This window comes from Odontesthes bonariensis, chromosome 8, assembly GCF_027942865.1.
Source record: "Odontesthes bonariensis isolate fOdoBon6 chromosome 8, fOdoBon6.hap1, whole genome shotgun sequence".
NCBI classification, from domain to species: Eukaryota; Metazoa; Chordata; class Actinopteri; order Atheriniformes; family Atherinopsidae; genus Odontesthes; species Odontesthes bonariensis.
This window is the reverse complement of record NC_134513.1, coordinates 14,662,763-14,677,121: the sequence shown is the minus strand read 5'-3', so window position 1 is coordinate 14,677,121 and position 14,359 is coordinate 14,662,763.

Below are 14,359 nucleotides of genomic sequence, written 5' to 3'. Positions count from 1 at the left end.
AGACCTAGGAGCTCTGTCAAGTATTCTAAATTATAACAGCTTATGAATATATTTATACTGTATAATACATTTATATTCTTTTAGTCTTATTGTCACCACTAGATAAAAAGAGAATCTCATATTTGGCCTGAGGGCGGTAGAAGCTCATATTAAGGTAAGTTAGACTCGAGCACTGTAGACACAGGCGGTGCGGTTTAACCATGTTTTTTTAGTCTTATGACTCAAACATCTGATGGAACAGGCACTCCTGTTTGGATTACAGAGACTGGATGTGTGCTGAGATCTAAGCGCTTCCTCGCAAGGAGTTACGGCTACATAATGAGCCTCCTGTGCAGATGTAGAGCTAAAACTGCTAGCAGTTGCATGCTGGTCCTGCTGGAACTTCCACTGACAGCATAGATTGTGTACAAGGAGCTGCTGTGATGTCACTCTCTGGTATGCAACCTACTGTCATTGAAGCCTTGAGTCAAGGATTTTACTGTTGCCATCTTAATGTTGCCAAATGTGACATTTGGAGAAGAAGATGGAAATGCTGAGTGCTCCACTTTCCATCGACAGCTTTTGATGTACACTTTAAAGCTGTGAAAAACAACATTCATCACTGTCCGTGACATAGGTTTTTATGTTTGCATTTTGCAACCCAATCTTATGGCTTCAAAACGGTTGCAGTTTGACAAAGAAGGCTTTTCTGTTTCAGCAAGCTGAACACATCAGGAATTGTGATTTAAAATCAGCCCATTAAGACTACGTGAATACAAGTCGCAGTCACTGCAAGCATTTCCAGACTGTCGCTCTGCTCTAATAAAATCCTGAGGAATTTTTACTGTAGCGTTATCGGACAAAAGCACCATTTAACTAGCTTAAAGACATCTGCAATGAACGCAGCTATACCTACATGTACCATGGTCTCCCTCAGAGTAATCAGAATCAGAATCAGAAAAGGTTTTATTGCCAAGTCATTTTTACATCACGAGGAATTTGGCCTGGTCTGTTTGGTGCCATAAAAACAAAAAATACAATAATGATAAAATAAAGTAATAAATGTAAAAATATATGTACAAAGTATTTGTAAGTTAGAATTAACAGAATGTCTTGAATGTTTTTTTTCCATACAGCATACCAGCATCAGACCTACAACAGTTGATATTTTGAATCACCTTCTGTGGGTGTCAGACAGCAAGGACAGTGGTCCAGTTAAGCTGGAACTGCAGCACGACTCAACTGCACTAAGGGGCAGCAGGTCTTGTGGAGTGATGAATTCTCCCCAGAGCCTGAAGCTTAGCATTATTGAAGCAGTGTAGGATCGTCTTGGCAGAGAACACAACAACATCAACATCGGCTGCCGACATCCAAAGAAGAGCTTTGGAATGTCCTTGGAGAACTATTCCTGAAGAATACCTGAAGAAATGACAAGATAGCTTGTCTAAGGTTGTGTAGAAGAATAAAGGTGCTCAAAGCAAATATCGACTTTCAAGGCCATTTGAATAGTACAAATGAATTCTATCGATACTGCGATATATATCAATATTTTGTTTCCAGATAAAGTATAAATTTTTCGGCCACGAGTATCGATTTTTAAAAAAAAATCTTATTTTTATTTATTTATTTATTTTAAAGCAAACTTTATTGAAAAGTCAGACATTCCAATTAGTGAAAACACAGAACATTAATATAATACAATACAATGCCAGTGGGTCACATTCTACAAAACAGTGACAAAACAACGATTCATGCCAAATCACACTGTCCCTTTTTTTCAGAAAATGATGTAAGTGTATCGAATCGTATCGAATCGTATCGTATCGTATCGTATCGAATCGTATCGTATCGTATCGAATCGTTGGCTGAATATCGTGTATCGTATCGTATGATTCATTTATTGCTACAGCCCTAAAATGAATAGTGTTGAATAGTTTTTGCTATGTATACAGTATATATATAACTCATGTCTACATATGTTTCAATAAATGGCTGCACATGCAGTCTGTTCCATGGCAATATATAAAGCAGTGAGAGATGGCTCAAGACGTTTGCCCAGTACTTTATCAATGCTGTACTTTATACACGGGTCTGATCCCATGCTACATCCGTTTCAGGATAATTAAAGAACAGTTGAACCTAGGTTTCTGGGCTCAGAAACTGTAAAAGACCGATAACACGCATAAGATGGCAAAAGTAATGTTTTCATCCTGGGAACAAATCTTTTGTGTTCTGCAACAAGAAAAAAAAAACAGTCGTTTGAACATGCAGAAAGTGAAAATCACAGCCTTTATGGTGCACACTCATAGCACGCATCATATCAGGTACACTGTAGTGTTTGAATTTACGCCTCATCTGAGTTTGACAGATTTTGAGGCCAACTCTTTCATCCTTGTGTCCTTTAAATCTACCCGAAGAAGACTTTCAGATCAGAAAATGAATTTCTTTTCAAAGATTGCCCGGACAAAATGCAAGGATAAGTGAGAATGGAGTGTGAAGAAGAATTCAGGCCACTTTTGAATGGAGATGAGAGGGTCTGCGTGGCCGGTGGGGCTGCTGTGCATCAGGTTAACTCTGGGCAAAGCCTGGCAGAGGCAGTTCTTCATCAGGGGGGAGCGTGAAGATCTCTCAAGAGCTTTCTATCAACACAGATTACATGCATGTGAAAGCAGTCAAAGAGAGTTAGTGGATGGAAAAGGGAAAAATGATAAGTGTAAAATAAAGGTGGAATCAAAAGGGTCATGTGCAATCTCAGCCATGGGGGTGATGACAGGCTTGCCTCACACCTGAGCTGTATTATGCATTCCATCATCAGCCAATCCCTGTGCACACACACACACACACACACACACACACACACACACACACACACACACACACACACACACACATCACACAGTGACCAACGGCAGCAGGGTTTTGTTGGGTTTCTCTGACAAGGTGAACTTCATGCATCGTGTACATGATATATAACTCCGGAGCGGCGAACAAAAGCAGGCCAGACAGAGCAAGAAAGAAAGAAGGAAAGAAGAAGAAGAGGAGCGCTTCTCTTTTTTTTCTTTCTCTCCTGCCGTCTGGTGCAGGGTTTTTGTCTCTTTCTGGACGAGTGACAAAGGCAGTGCTAGGTAGGTGACCTTCGTCTCCGTCCCTTCTTTTATGGGTGTGCGGAAAAACACGAGGTCAACTTCATTCATCCACCACTTCAGCCTATCCCCTCTTATCCTACTTTTAGAGTGTTTGAAGCAGGAAAAAGGAGTGCATACATCCTGTCACAGGGCTCAGTGATGAATAAGATTAAACTGTGTCCAAAAATGGGTTTAAAAAAAGAATCTGAGATGGGAAAAAAAAGGAAATGTGACTGAGAATGCAGAATCATTCACTGAACGCCTTTTTATTTTATTATTTTATTTTTTTTTACACCTTGAAACATTTGGGCAAATTTTGAGAAAGTTAAAAGAAGGGAAGGGAGAAAACCGTCCATTAACCAAAAAGCAATTTCTGTTGGTGTGCGCCTGGCTGCTCCGAGGTTCCTGGCCGGGCTAATAGCCTTTCATTACAAGTTTCCTCCCCAGCCAATTAGAGACAGGTCTGTGGCCGTCCCAGCCCGCCGGCCCACCGACACACACACTTTGATCAGCTCTCTGTTCACTGACACATGTCTAATGACCAGGGGAGAGCTGAGAGGGTGGCCTGTGTTCACACATAGCGCAGCTCCAAGTACGCACTCACATACTTACACTGCTGCCTCGTACAGCAGCGAGGCAGAAAAAAGAGCGGTATAAAGCGGAGGAAAAGTCAGTATCACATGAATATGAATTTTAGTTAATTTGTTGATTCAATTAAATGATTTGGGAGCTGTTAACCACAGTGAAGGAATTCCACTGCTCTGTATATCAGTTAGAATTTCATCCTCTCATGCTCCAGAAAGCTCATTCACACAGGAAATAACTACTGCAGGCCTTTTAGCTGTATACAAGATATTGAATTTCAGACTTACTGTGGATGTCTGTACTGAAAGCCCATAAGCCTCGATAGATAACGCAGTGTGTGTTACATGCATACATGTAATCACATGCCTAAACACAAAGACAAGCGCTGGCTCCAAAAATTAGAAAACAAGCCCTGTAATTAGCAAATTACACTAAACTGCAGCTTTAATGCAGCCCCCTTTTCTTCTGCTCTCGGAGGATTTAATCCTGGTCAATACACACTTCTGCTTTCATAGATCAAATAAGGGTATGTGTGTGTGTGTGTGTGTGTGTGTGTTTGGCGTGGAGTGGGTGTTGGGGGACTCAGGTGAGTTTCTTGTGTTACTCCCATCCCTTTAATCATTTACAGTATTTACTGCCTCACCTCTGACCCTCAGGCTTTGGTTAGCTAACAATGCCACCGGGCATATGGGATGCCAGTTCTTATGATGCGTGACTGTGGGGAAGCACTTGGCTGAAAATTGTATGTTTATTAATGCTGTGAATTGTGGGAAAAGATATTAGGTTAGCGTTTTTACTCGAAGATGTGCAATAAGTAATCAAACTCGCATAAACACGACGACCGCCGTCACTGTTATTTGGTTTGTCACATGACTTTAAGGCAAATGTTAAGACCTCTTCATACAGAGAGATCAAATAATAATCATTACTGAAGGTGTGTTATGTTCTGACTTGTTCCACAAATCACACATTCTGGAAAAGAAGTAAGAAAATGAAGTTCGCATGTTTAGAAGCAAGAGGCAAAATCCAAGTCTGAAGGAGCTGCTCAGGGACCCCACAGGGTCATGGAGGGGGTGAGAGGTGTTGTCCATGATGGATGTCAGCTTAGCCAACATCCTCCTCTCACCCACTTCCTCTGCGGAGTCCAGAGGACAGTCCAGGACAGAGCTCGCTCTTCTAATCAGTCTGTTGAGTCCAGTTTGTAAAGTCATTAAAGTCACTTGTTGACAGTCATTTCAGTCTCCCTCAGTTGTAAACCCTGCACATCACATTAGGCTGCAAAAACCTACGATTCTGAAGCCTTAAAGCTGAACTGCAGTGTTTCCAGCCCGTTCTAAATTCCAGGCTATCGGGTACTCTTGTTTTGTCCCCAACATTTAAGGGGCTTTGTTTTGCTCAAACTGCAGATATTACAATCCATTTTGATCTATTGTCTATATGCAAACACAGTTTTTTTTCTCTCTTAACTCTAGCCACGACGAAGATGATTTAAAAACTCTCGGTACAGTGTCGTACGGAGGGGATTTGTTGATCAGGCTTCAGTAGACACAGGCAAGACGGTGCCATTGCTGATCTTGTCAACACCACATTTTACATTTTTGCGCAAATACTCAGTCAGTTTCTCACTGACTATACCGGGCAACAATGGCCTCAAAATGTGCTATGGCGGTGACAGTTATCACCCACACAGAACACAGAAAACAGCCATCTGTGTTTGCAACTTTGTTTGAGACTCTACTGACTCCCTTGTCAGCAGGACAGCTGCGTTTCGACCAGTTCTAAGGATTTTTTTAAGGCTCATGTTGACAGGGTAGCAGTATCTTCCAAGGGTTTTTTTCTCTGAACACCGAAATGATGTATCAGGCAACTGGCAAGTGGTGGACAAGTCAAAAACCACGTCTCAATTCCTCCGATGCTTATCGGCTCACTGTGTTCACTTCCGGTGTCGTGAAGTGGTTTTTTAGATGCAAATGTTGTTTTAAATGGGCAAGCTTTGAATGAAGTTTTTCTTTTTTGGAAAGCAGGTTCTGGTGTTGTTCGCATGTTAACCGACCGCAGTGAACTTACAACGTTCTGGGCCAATCACCTCAGGGTCCAGTAAGAGATGGTTCTCCCCGTGTTCTGAAAACAACGAGGAGGTTGAATAAACTACGATAAACTACGTTCCTGCGGTGCAGACACCTAAAGAAAGGTGGACTTCCAGTAGCTATAAGGATCTTTTGTAAAGAATTCTGTGTGGACATGACTGCTTTTGACAGATGACAGAAAAACTCTTTAAAAACCGTTTAAATATACCCGTGGACATGTATAGTTGGCCTGGTTTTGCTTTGGGCATCAGCTTCACGGGTCAAGATCTGTAATGTTGCATCACAGCGTGTCTGGTTAGCTTTGTGTGTGTTTATGCAACAACAGCGAAGGTGGAAGCTTGTCTGCACAACATTAAATCAGTTGAGAGATGATTAAGTTGGAAAAAAAATACTATTGTCTGTTATGGAAACAAAAGCTTAGTCAGTTATGGAGAAAAGTTTGTATTACCTTGGCGTCTGTGTACAGCAGGAGTAACGGCATTTTTAGAATGAGACGCAAGTAGATAAGCTGTATGGGTGACCAAAACCAAAATGGCTTATGGTATACATCGAACACATGCATCCAGTGAACTGGAGCAGTATTCATTTACAATTTATAGATTTTGACCAATAAAATGTAAAAGAAATCAAATTAAAGCACTTGTTTGTAAAGTTTAAAGTTCCTTATCCTAATTTGAGTGTCACTCAACTGCCAAAAAAATGTAATGAAAAATTAAAAGCCTCAAAAAAATAAAGACGACGTCGTCCATTTTTTTTCAACATTATAAATGCTTTTTGCCATAATCCTGAAATGAAAATCAGACCATATAAAAGCCCTAAACTATAATGGTGCTTTATTTAACCAGTCTTTGGGAGATCATGTCGCATCTTAAGAGTTTTTTTTGATGACTCTCTCTTGAGATTTAACAGATTTATCCTCTGGGTAATTTTTGTTAACTACTCCAAAAGAAGGTAACAGGGGTGATGAATTTCCTTCACCTTTTTTTTACAATCTGTCTGGCTGTGAATTGATGGAGTCCAAACTCTTTAGAGATGGATTTAGAATCTTTTTTTCAGCCCGAGGAGCGTCAACAACTCTGTATCCGAGGTCATCAGAAATCTTCTTTTTTTCCATTTCATGGTACACTTACACAATCGTGTGCTATGGATCTCAGATCCCTGTTTTTCAGTACAAGTGGCATTCATTTGCAACAAGGACTTTCACCCTTTCTACATGGGACACCGGCTCAACCAGATGAGATACCCAGTGCTCCCTGTTTATCTTAGCGATTCGTTCACTTTTGACACTCATACGTATGTAATGTTGGACACACAGTTTTGTACTTGGATGCACAAAAATGAGCATGTTCACGAGCAGCAAATTTTGAAGTGAATGAGGTCGATTTACCTGACTAACAGGAAGTTGGAGAAGCTTTTGCAGGTGGAAGCCACAGGCATAAATACTGCATATAGAATTAATGCAACTGCCGTATCCATTGTTGTATTGTTAAGCATTTTCTTTATTGTAGAGTGTTGAAAAATACTTCCGGAAAAAGTCAAGGACACACCAATTAAATCAAATAGTTCAGGTCAAAAGATAAAAAAATGGTTTCTCATTGTTTGATAAAGTTTAACATATAAACTTTTATTTTTTTTCCCTTGCAGAGTTTGCCATCTTGTTTTTCAAACGATGATACAGGAGTGAATTAATTGAAAAAGTGTGGGAGTTTGCGTGTGTGTGTTTAGGAATGTCAGTTAATGCTGGTGTTTATGTTCATGCCCAGGTCAGCCCCAAAGGTATGTCTCTACCACAACATTACCTCCCCCTGACCCCCCTAATAGCCAAGGTGAGCAAGCAGTCAGCGGAAGGGAGTGACGCCCCTAAACCACACACACACACACACACACACACTGAGGTAGTCACACCCCAGCTTCTGAACGACAAGTCAAAATACCAACATTAATCTGGAGTTCGACACAAAACTGAAATTACCGCCTCTCAAGACCAACGGTGCGTGGCCGGCAGGGATGAAGGGAGGGAGGAGTGACTCTGTGGATGTATGGATGAAGGCTAGAGAAGCAAAGTAGGTGACCCAATGAGAGGACAGAATAAGTAAGTGTGACTGGAACAAAATCTGTTTCTGTGGAATTTTATCCCTCAGTGCTGGTGCAGAGGTGAAGAAAATGATGTGGTCAAACGAAAAAAGGCCTATTTCTTTCTTTCTTTCTTTCTCTTTTTTTTTTGAATTGCCACTCATTGGTTCATAATAGAACACACACTCTCCCCTGCACACACACATACACTAACGCACTGCGACGATTACCATACTCTATATTACTGGTGTACTGATAACTGCCTGGCTCCCACAGGCCTGCCAATCCACTGTAATCCCTCAAACACTGAATTTTCATTTCAAACAAAAGCTAAACCACCAGAAGACACAAGGAAGCATTATTTTCTTTTTCCAGTTTTTTTCTTTTCCCAGCCTCATTTTTGTCTTTTCCTGGGTTCATTTCCTTGCGTTCCAACCACTTGTTCCCCCTTTTTCTATCTTCTGTATTCGTGAAATTCAATATCATAATCATAAATGAAGCTTTTACTAGACATTAAATAGCTTTCAGTTGACGGAATGACTTTGGCGGTATTGTAATTCAGCATTTTTATCATCTTATTCCAATATCAGCCCCCCCCCCCCCCCGTGACAAAAAGGAGGTAAAGAAAAATCTGAGGTGGATAACGTAAAGGATCAAAGAGAAAGGGGAAGCATTCTTTACATTCCTAAGCCTTGCAGAATGGAGAACAGGACATCCAAGCCCTTTGACTTCCATAACTTACCTGGTCTCAGAGCACGTGCTAATCAGACATTATAAAAGAAAAAAGAAAAAAACCCACAAAGACGTATTATCCAATAACTTTGTTCCTTATCGCAAAGGCTTATATTTGAGTGACGGATTCTCTCTTACTGTAAATACGCTCGCTTCTTTGTGAGATAAACACAGTCTGAAATTGACTGAAATGTCATTTTGTGTAATTTCACTCTCTTTTTTTCCCCCGACTTTGTTTTTAGTTTTAGTGTTTTTCCGTCAGGAGTGACTGATCTCGAGTATATTTGAGCCCATGAGTAGAAGGAAACGGCACACCTTGTGTACAATAAATAAACAAAACCATCCAAATGTCCCATTTCAATTGGTACACTTATTTCTTTTAAAGAAAATCTCTTGCTAAATTTGACCCCATCAGTGTCTTAAGGACCAGAACTGTCATTCTGTTCTACTACCATCAATTCTTTTGCTTTGGTTGCTTTCTTTAAGCCTCACAACCACTTGTTTGGGGCATGAAAATAAAACTATTCAGGTGAGTTGGGGAAAAGATTTTGACAATGCCTCTGTTAAAGATAAAATGTACTTCATTGTCCAGAGGGTGAACTTGTCTTGGGTGCAGTGTGTAACAACATTAACATGCAAATTAACATAAAGAAAACAAGCTGATCTCCAATTATCCCACCATATGTGTAAATTACATTGAATATCTAATCAACTTGCAGATGGAATGAATGATTTTTTATACCAGTGTATCAGCTAAATAAATCTGAACAAAGAACTTTTCGAAATGATCTGTTCCTCATATGACATTCTGTTACTGGACGCCATTTCGGGGATTAGTGAAAATTCCCAATATGAGCCAGTGGGTACAGCAGGAATCCAGATGAATGGCAAGTCCACGATCCCACTGATTTTTTTCAACTTTTTATGAAGAAAACTAATCTTTTCAGAAGATGGAGGGATGTGAAAGTGCACATCATAAAAGAGACACTTCAATTATTACCGTGTATCAGTTTGAAAGTTATGAATTCCGTTTCTGTTGAAATTCAAAGCACTTCCTGTTGGCTTTTCCCTGCAAAATGTCCGTTTCTTGCCTGTAATCGAAAACCTCTTTTAGATCTGGCTCGATTAATCAAACTCGTTTTTTGGATTTCACAAAGTTTTACATAAAACAGCATTCTACCATAAGACCCCTTTAACACACGCACTGCTTTTCATTAATTTGTTGGCAACCGAATGTGTCAGTATCATGTGGGAATTACGCCCCCGGTCCTTTTTCATAACATTTTGCAGCTGCAATCTGACCAGATCAGACCTAGTAACAAATACACAGACAGCATAAGTCTGAACTGCTGCAGTTACATAAACGGACAGATACATAAGCAGTGGATTGGTTTCTTTCTTTTCTCTTTTTTCTTGGGCATCTCTTGAGCTAAATTGAGCACCTTTAGACACATCAACTTGACATATATCACTGTATGATATAATACATACGTGTTCCCCGCCCAAGACGAAGCTTCTCATGTGCACAGTCTTTAGGGAAGACTCTGACTCCAAAAATGATAGACAGGTTGGCCAATAAAGGTGATAACAAAAGGCAAGAGACATTAAAGGGAGGTGGGTGAGATAAGCTAATTGAAATTGGATATTGCAGTCATCTGGTACTAAAAATATAAAGACAGAAAGGAAAAGAAGGGAGATAGAATGATGAAGATTGGGGAGGAGGGTTGATGGGGTAAATATGCAGTGTAGTCATTTTTTTCCCCTTAAGTAAGTAAGACTTTAAGCGGAAACCCTTGAAATGAAATCTAGGTGGTGGTTGTGGACTGAGTCATCCCAGTGGTGTTGCAGTGCTGAAGCCTCGCTGTGTTAAGCCTCTTAGATTACAAAATACTTTCACTGTGTCTGCATGTTTTTAGCCATTTAATTACCAGGCCAGGTTTCTCGCCTGTGCAGAATGAGGAAAAACAACTTGACACAATTTCAACATTGACGGTCTTGTACATCAGTGTTGCAACAGAGAGGGATCTAGCAGCTGTATATTCACTAGAACCGGAGAGGACAGAGGTCACGTCTCTGCATTTCTGTGGCCACGGAGGAAGATTGACTCAGGAGTTATGTGATGTATTTCTATAGGTCGCAAAATGTCAGCTTGGATGAAGTCCTGAAAGATATACTAGTGTGATTTGTTTAGGATGTGGCTGTCAAAAGGGAATTCTTGCTGTCACAAGCAGAGATCAATCTCAGTAACTTGGACTAGTGCCATTCCAAAGTAAATCTTTAAAGGGATAGTTCGCCTCTTTAGACATGAAGCTGTATGACATCCCATACTAGCAATATCATTTATGAATATTTTCTTACCCCCTGCTGCGTCCTGTGAGCCGAGTTCTAGCCTCGTTTTGGCGTTGACAAAAGTAGTCCGGCTAGTTGGCTGGGGCTACAAAAATAAAGAAGGGATACGAAGGGAGAGAAAATAGCGCCAAGCGATTGTGAGGTCTGACCTTTTCCTGGAGAACGATTTTGTGATGCAAATGTATTACTCTTTTGAATGCATATTGTTTTGAGAAGCAAAACGCTTTATTTTTGTAGCCCCAGCCAACTAGCCGGACTACTTTTGTCAACGCCAAAACGAGGCTGGAACTCGGCTCAAAGTACGCAGCAGGGGGCAAGAAAATGTTCATAAATGATATTGCTAATATGTCATACAGTTTCATGTCAAAAGAGGCAAACTATCCCTTTAAGTTCATGTTTTAGCCTGCACTCTTTTCTGTTTTAGTTCAGCCTCATTACTCCCATTAGCATTGGTCTTAAATAGAGAGAGTGGATTTTAATCCAAAAACTCAAAAGTCACGGAACCTCCCAGTCTTTTACAGAGAAGTGCAACTAGTTTGTCATCATGTTATATATTAAGCTGAGCGTCTGCATTCTTTTCTAAGCGTCTCTTTTAAAACTGTTCAAACTAAGGAAAGTGCATATGTATCTGCTTAGAGGAAAAGCTCTGCATCCTGCTTCTTTTTCCAGAGCGCTTCATAGTTGCTGTTCGGCTGCTCCGAGAGCTTCTTGTTGAAAACCTTTTGTCACTGGCATCACAGCATCGCTGTCAGCCCTATTCAGGCAGCCGATCATGTGCACAAAAAGGGTCATTTTTGGAAGCATTGAGGAGGAAAAGGATTGGTCACACATGTCTATCCTGAGCTGTCCTCGTGTTCGACAGATATCACAATTAAGGGAAAGAAGAATTGTTGGAACATATTGCACGGCAGGTGAGTGTTGTGCACCTGTCACCACATGAGTAGCAGCTTTTTGGATGAGAACCTTAAATGAAATGCTCCCCCAGCATCCAGTATGGAGCAAAGTGTGTGTGTGTTTGGGGGGGAATTCAGCTTAACCCTTTTGAGGCTTTTTGTGTTTTCTATTAAATATTATACATAAACAGTGTTGGAAAAATAAGATGGATCATTTTAATCTTTGCCGGGGTCAGATTTACTTCATAAAGTTGCTCCCTTTTCCCCTTTCCTCGCCGGCAAAAACTACCTCAAGTGAGCCATAAAACTTTTTTTGCAATCAACATTTTTTAATGTTTCCATTCAACTATTCTTCTATTATATATTTGGAGACCCTACAAGTGGGTTAAAATAAAACAAGTGTGACTGCAAAAGAATGCCGCATGATGGATGTCTAAATAGGTCACTGTTTGCAGAAGAGGGGCTTCATTCAATTGAAGTTAGAATATGAATATCGTGAAGATGCAAGGTTTGAAGGGTTGCAACAATAATCACCTGTAAACAAAACCTCACCATTAAGATTCCTGTGAAAGGAAGGCAATGTCATTTTGGCATTTCATCTGTCATCACCGTGCTGCACTTCACCTCACCAACATTTGTTCCCCTTTCAGACAGCCTCCCCCCGCCTGTGCGACTGTCACTACGACCATTACTGTTGGCCATTGAGCCTCTGCCCACCCTCCAAAGGCCTCCTTGTTCTCCCAGTCGCATGGCTGCCGGGCCGCAGTCCTCTGGCCCGCTGGCTACTGACCCTTGGTATGGCTCAAAGTCTGGTACTGGCGCCCTACATTAGCCTAATTACAGCCATGAAAGCGGTGCTGACTGGGGCCAGCATTAGGTCCAATTAGGGCCGCCAATGATGGGCTCTGACCAGTGTTGGATTACACATACAGAAATGCAAAAACTTTGTATCGCTGTGACTGGGGCAGACTATCTTTATATTCGAACTTCTACACTTGAATTTAACCTTCTCAGCTAAGTCTGATTTTCAAAACAAACTATAACAGATGTGAAATGAGCCCTAAACTTCACCGGAGCTCGGACCAGAAGCTGCTCGTCACATTAGCCACCTTGACGTTAGTTGAGTAAAGCTAGAAGAGGTAGAGTGAGTAAAAGATGGAGCACGAGAGAAGCCTTGTTAACAAAAAAAAAAGAGAGAGAGAGAGGCCGGCTTGTGTCTATCCATTCATGCATGTGGATGTGGATGCCGAGCTGGGGAGCCAGCAGTAATTTGTGGCTGTCACAGGCAGATAATAAGGCTTGTGTCTTCCCTTCAAATAAAAAGGTGGGGATCCTCCTCTTAAAACAACTATCCTCTCTGTCCTTTGTTTCCTGGAGGGCCCCTGCAGGTATGGACAGACGGTTGTATGGGCAGAGGAATGAGCGGAAAATGTCTATCACGTTGTTAGCCCTTGCAAATAACTATCATTAATCCGAAATGTTCTGTTTGGCTGAATTTGTGTTTGACAGAAAAAGACCGTATGATCAGAACTTCAGGGCGCATGTCAGATTTAGCATATGATAATACTCTCGCTTGGTCTAATAGACTTTAAAACAGGTATCAGGTTCATACAGCAGGTGGAGGAAAACGCCCTACATAGTTTTTCCAAAGGCCAGAATGACTAGTATTTACTTTTTCTTGTGATGATTTCTTGTGATTGAGCGTGTTTCGATCAGCCATAAAATTAAAACCCACAGGCGACAGGTGAAGTTGACGTCTCAAGAGGCTGGGTACATCCTGGACAGGCTGCTTGTCAGTCACAGGGCTGACATTTAGAGATATAAAGTCACAAGTACAGGAAGTTTAACTCAACCTGCCTGTTTTTTACTTTGCACCCAAGAGCATGCATACTAATAACATTTGCATAGTAATAAGTTATTACTATGCAAATGTTATTACTAATAACCACTCACAAACATGACTGGGGACTGGTTTTATCATGCCATTGGACAAAGCATGCAACAATCTTAGTACTCTAAAAAATGACAGCACAGATAGGAACACGTCAGAATTAAATGACTTTTGAAAATACTTCAGGAAAACATATGTTTACATGGCCACAGTTGGGAATTCTTGTTGTTGAATAATTGTTTAACTTTCTTTCGAGAAAAGTTTCATATTCAGGATTTTTTTGGTTTAAAGAAAAAAAAAAACAACGAGCAACAGCGCTATAAGTGGTAGAAAACAATGGGTTTATTAGAATCTTTATAAAGCAGCACTTTATACCCATCTCGATACCTTGGATTTACATCCAATTTCAACGCTGCATGTCGTTTCACTCCTGCTGCGCAGTTCAGCCATTTACTAGCTGCTGAGGCCTCTCCCTCTCCACAGAAACTCCAGGGTGTGGGGAATCTCCAGCCAGAAGGGTGATTAATTGTGAAATCTGTCTAGAACAACACAAAGCCAAGTCACGGCGCTCATCACGCGCTCACAGAGCAGCTTACCTAAGACTCGCTGCTGTCAACACCCTCTGATATGATCTATACAGAGGAT